The sequence below is a fragment of the Martes martes genome (genome assembly GCF_963455335.1).
Source record: "Martes martes genome assembly, chromosome: 17".
NCBI classification, from domain to species: Eukaryota; Metazoa; Chordata; class Mammalia; order Carnivora; family Mustelidae; genus Martes; species Martes martes.
This window is the reverse complement of record NC_137905.1, coordinates 44,315,945-44,321,910: the sequence shown is the minus strand read 5'-3', so window position 1 is coordinate 44,321,910 and position 5,966 is coordinate 44,315,945. Positions and strand designations below refer to the sequence as shown.

At 36.9% G+C, this 5,966-nt stretch overlaps 1 pseudogene across 1 annotated transcript; it reads right to left on the bottom strand.

Annotated features, from left to right (window-relative positions):
* Positions 1 to 5,130: 5,130 nt before the first annotated feature.
* On the bottom strand, positions 5,131 to 5,616 carry LOC308358686 (small ribosomal subunit protein eS10-like; annotated as a pseudogene). The gene has a single exon. The product of its transcript is annotated as a small ribosomal subunit protein eS10-like (transcript).
* Between the last annotated feature and the right edge of the window lie 350 nt (positions 5,617 to 5,966).

The following is a 5,966-nucleotide window of genomic DNA, read 5'->3' as shown; positions in this document are numbered from 1 at the left end:
TATGTTTTAAATCCTCATGACTTTCATATTCTATTAGATTTTGCCCAGAAAAAAATTCTTTAGAATTCAAAAAGGCATAAGTAATTACATAAGTAATAAAGCTTTTCTAAGTTCATTACAACCATATTGACTTGATCTCTTAATAGTTCACTAATAATAATACAAATAATAACATTAAAAATAGTATCTAAAAATAGTTTCTACTACTTATTAAACAGAGACTATGTTTAAGGTGGCTTTCCAAGTTTTCTACCTTCCAAAAACAGCACTATAAACCAAGTACTATTATCACCATTTACAAATGACTCCCACAGAGATAAATATCTTGCCCAATGTCATACAGGCTGTGAAGAATCAAATGGGAATCACTATGGTTCTTGCATATTTGTTAGGTCAAAGGGGTTTTTTGTGGTATAATTTCCCCAGTTATAAGAATAATTAACAGGGCTGGAAAGATTTTATAAACAAAGCATAAAAAACAAGGGCATTTCCACATTCTCTGAATTTTTCTCCATTATGAATATTCTGACAATCCATAAATAGAAAAATGCTAATAAAGGCTTCTCTGTGTCATATAAAAATACATTATAAATTTCTTAATATGAGTATTTGAATCATAATGAAAAAATTCCAGTCTTTACATTTTGAGTTCTCACCAGTATAATTTTTTTAATGCCTTATAAGAACTGAACCATATCTAAAAGCATTCCCACATTCTTTTCATTCACTGTTTCTCAGTGTTATAAAACTGATGCATTATATATTCTCTACTGCACATATACACCTTTCCACAGTCCTCATATTCATCAGACTTCTCTCCAGTATGAATTCTCTCATGTACTTTAAGACCTGAACTAAGCCTAAAAGACTTCCCACATGTGTTACATTCAAAAGGTTTCTCACCACTGTGAATACTCTGGGGTCAAGTAAGTCATCCATACACACTAAAACCCTTCCCACATTCCTTACACTCCTAGGGTTTCTCACCAGTATGAAATCGATGATGTAAAATTAGTTGATGGCCACTACTAAAAGTCTTCCCACACTCTTTACGTGCATGGGGTTTCTCACCAGTATGAATTTTATGACACACTCTAAGACTTTCAATACGACTAAAGGCCTTTCAACATTCCTTACATTCATATGGTTTCTCACCTGTATGAATTCTCTCATGCCTAACAAGGTTTGAGGTGTGACTAAAGGCCTTCCCACATTCTTTACATTCACAGAGTTTCTTATCAGTATGAATTCTGAGATGCATTTTCAGGCTTCCACCATGGATAAAGGCCTTCCCACATTCCTTACATTTGTAGGGTTTCTCACCAGTATGAATTCTCTCATTTGAATAAGTGCTGAAAGATGACTGAAGGCCTTCCCACATTCATTATATTCATAGGGTTTTATCCAATATGCAATCTCTGATGTGGAATGAGTTGGTAACCACGACTAGATGTCATCCCACATTCCTTACATTCATAGGTCTTCTCCCCAGTATGAATTCTCTCATGTTGTACAAGATGTGAGGCACGACTAAAGGCCTTCCCACATTCTTTACATTTGTAGGGTTTCTCCCCAGTATGAATTCTATGATATACTCTAAGACCTATACCACAGCTAAAGGTCATCCCACATTCATGGCATTCATAGGGTTTTCACCAGTATGAATCCTGTCATGTTGCACAAGATGAGAGGCTTGACTAAAAGCCTTCCCACATTCCTCACATTCATAGGGTTTCTCACCAGTATGTGTTCTCTGATGAACTCTAAGGTCTCTCCTACGACTAAATGTCGTTCCACATTCCTCACATTTATGAGGTTTTTCACCAGTATGAATTCTCTGAAGTTGCAGAAGGTTGGATGCACAATTAGACTTTCCACATTGCTCACATTCATAGGGTTTTCTCACCAGTATGAAATCTCTGATGTACTGTAAGGTCTGTATGTCGACTAAAAGCCTTCCCACATTTGTCACATTCATAGGGTTTCTCTCCAGTAAGAATTTTCTGATGTACAGTAAAAGACAAATGTTTTTTTTAAATGTGTACTTTGTCACAGCTGATTATTTCATATCTTGATTCCAAATCTAAGAGAAAGGAGAAAAACATTTTGTTTTCCTGGACAAAATAAGTGAATGTTTTATAGTAAATTTCTTTAAAAATTAAAAAATTAATTAAAATTAAAAATTAAAATTAAAATTAAAAATTTTAATTAAAATTAAATTAAATTAAAAATTAAAATTAAAAATTAAAATTAAATTAAATTAAAAATAAAAAATTAAAATTAAAAATTAAAAAATATGACCCATCAGAGATGAATATTTTAGAGAACTCTAAAATCAACTATACAGTTTGCAATAGTTTGTGTCTCCATAACTCATTACCTGTTACTATAATAATTTAATGTACTCTCCCCATGTATGTATGTATGTATATATACACACACACATATATATTTATATGGAAACTGATACTTTCCATATAAAATATACATATATTAAAAACTTTTTATACTAGATCTTTTAATCTGCAATTAAAATTTCTCCCTAATGGGGTGCCTGGGTGGCTCAGTCGTTAAGTGGCTGCCTTTGGCTCAGGTCATGATCCTGGAGTCCTGGGATGGAGCCCCGCATCATGCTCTCTGCTCAGCGGGAAGCCTGCTTCTTCCTCTCTCACTCTCCCTGCTTGTGTTCCCTCTCTTGCTGTCAATCTCTCTCTCTCTCTCTGTCAAATAAAGAAAATCTTTTAAAAAATTAAAAAAAAATTCTCCCTAAAATATAAATATTGTACTAATTCCCTCCAGTGCATAGCTATATGTGCATTTCTTTGTTCTTATTTTAAGTAAAATAATGAGAGTTCTTGTTTGCTTATCCTCACCGAGTTTTTTCTTATTAAGTACACATTCTACAAATGTTCCATCTGTTTTATTCCTTCATATCTTTTCTCAGGTCCTCTCCACCTTCAATAATGGATAGAAAAACCAAACAGAAGATCATAAGGAAACAGAGAACTTGAACAACAGGCTAAAAAAACTGGACCTGAGAGACACACATGTTGTGTATGCTACACACAACAGCAAAATACATGTTCTTTCCACGTACCCTGGAACATTCCCCAAGATAGACCACATTAGACTCAAATCAACTATCAATAAAATTTAAAATAATTAAAATGAGAGTGTCTTTTCCAATCATGAACAAAATTAGGAATCAGAAGCAGAAGGAAAACTAGAAAGTACATACACAAACATGGGAACTAAACAACACACACTTAAATAACCAATGGGACAACAAAGAAATTACAAGGGAATTTGGAAAATATCTTGATAAAAAAAAATGAAGACAGAACATGCCAAACTCATGGATGCAGCAAAACCAGTGCTCTCAGTCTTTCACCACTGAATGTGATGTTAGCTGTGGACTAACAGATGGCCTTATGTTGAGGCAGCTTCCTTCTATTCCTGGTTTCTTGAGAGTTTTGTCATGAGTAGTATTATGTTTTATTAAATGATTTTTCTACATTGAAATAATCATGTGGTTCCCCCCCTTCATTCTGTTAATGTGTATTTATATTGCTTGATTTTTATATATTGCATCATCCTTGGATCCCAGAAATAAATCCCACTTTGTCATGGTGTATAATCCTTTTCATGTGCTATTGAATTCAGTTTGCTAGTATTTTTGTTGAGAACTTTTGCTTCAGTAAGCATCAGGAACATAATAATTTCATAATAATGAAAACCTGTGGTTTTCTCTTCTTGCACCGGGTTTGTCTGGCTGTGGTATCGGGGTAATGCTGGCCTCAGAGTAAATTTGGGAGTGTTCCTTCCTCTTCAGTTGTTTGTAAAAGCTTGAGGGGAATTGTGTTAATTCTTTGTTTTTTTTTGTTTCCTTTCCGAGTTTTTGTTTAAATTCCACTTATGTAGGGACACCTGAGTGGCTCAGGCAGTTAAGCGACTGCCTTGGGCTCAGGTCATGATCCCAGGGATCATGTCCCACATCAAGCTCCTTGCTCCGAGGGTGCCTGCTTCTTCCTCTCCCTCTGCCTGCCATTCCCCTGCTTGTGCTCTCTCTCTGACAAATAAATAAAATCTTAAAAAAATATTCCACTTATTTAACATACAGTGTAATAGTTACAAGTGCATATTTTAGTGATTCAACACTTATATACAACACCCAGTGTTCAGCACAAGTGCCCTTGATACCCATCACCTATTTAACCCAATCCCCAACCACCTCCCCTCCAGTAACCAACAGTTTGTTCTCCATAGTTGAATCTGTTTTTTGGTTTTCCTTTCATTTTGCCTCTATGTTTGTTTTGTTTCTTAAATGCCACATATGAGTGAAATCATATGGTATGTCTTTCTCTGACTTATTTCACTTAACATAATAGTCTCCAGCTCCATCCACATCGTTGCAAATGGCAAGGTGTCATTCTTTTTGATGGCTGAGTAATATTCCATTGTCTATATATACACATCTTCTTTATTCATTCATCAGTCAATGGAATTTGAGCTCTTTCCATAATTTGGCTATCGTTGATAATGCTGTTATAAAAATCGGGTTGCATGTATACATTCGAATTAGTTTGTTTGTATCCTTTGGGTAAATACCTAGTAGTGCAATTTCTAGATTGTAGGGTAGTGCTATTTTTAACTTTTTGAGGAACTGCCATACTGTTTTCCACAGTGGCCACACCAGTTTGCATTCCCACCAATAAGTTTAAGAGGGTTCTCCTTTCTACACATTCTTGCTAACACCTGCTGTTTCCTGTGTTAATTTTAGCGAACTGACAGATGTAAGGTGATAACTCATTGCAGTTTTGTATTTCCTTGATGATGAGTGATGTTGAGCATTTCTGCGTGTGTCTGTTCATTTTTTTTTGGTAAGATTTTATTTATTTATTTGACAGACTGATATCACAAGTTGGCAGAAAGGCAGGCAGAGAGAGAGGGGGAAGCAGGCTCCCTGCTGAGCCGAGAACCCGATGCCCGGCTCAATCCCAGGACCCTGAGATCATGACCTGAGCCAAAGGCAGAGGCTTTAACCCACTGAACCACCCAAGAGCCCAATGTATGTTCATTTTCTTTCCTCCCCTGTTGACAAACTTATTCAACATAAAACAATTTCCAACCTTACTGAGGTGGCTGACCATGTCCACAAACAAATCCACCTCTAAACTGGAACTCAGTTGCTGACCCAACCCCGGCTTCAGCTTTCTTGTCGGCACCGGGGGGGCACAGCACTGTGTCTGTAGGTGTCTTTGTCAGCTTCCCCTCATGTGAGTCTTGCAAGTCACTCTCCCTCCAGACCTTTGGGCCGTGGTCTGCCAGTCTCAGGGCGGCTGCGGCAGAGAGTGGCAGGCACAATCTTGGGGGGCAGGTGGAGGTAATCTTGGAGATACTGGATACCCTCGTTGGTAAATGTGTCCAGGCAAACTGTCCCTTTATATATTCTCATGATTTGAGAGACTGCATGGCCTTCATGACGGGAAGGTTGGGCACATTTCTGTCTGCCAACTCAGGGAGTTTGGGCATGTGGACATCCTTCTTGGCCACCATCACTTCCTCCTTGAAAAGGAGTTCATAAATTGCAATTTGGTTCTTCTTGGGCATCAACATCTCGGCAGCTGCTATGTCCAGGGCAGGCGCTGGAAAGTGTCTGTTTGTTTTTGATTAGTGATTCAATCTCTGTACTAGTATAAGTCTCTTTAGATTTTCTATTAGGTCAGGACCTCATTGGGTTTCCCAGTTTGTTGGCATAAGTTTACAGTCCCTTCTTTCGTTTCTGATTTTAGCTGACTCTTTTCTCCTTTTTTGGTCAATCTAGCTGAAAGTTTTCTCACTTTGGTTAATTTTTTTGAAGAACCAACTCTTGGTTTAATTGATTTTTCCTATTGTTTTTCATTTGCTACTATGTTTATCTCCGCTGTATTCCTTATTATTTTCTTCCTTCTACTATCTCTGAGGTT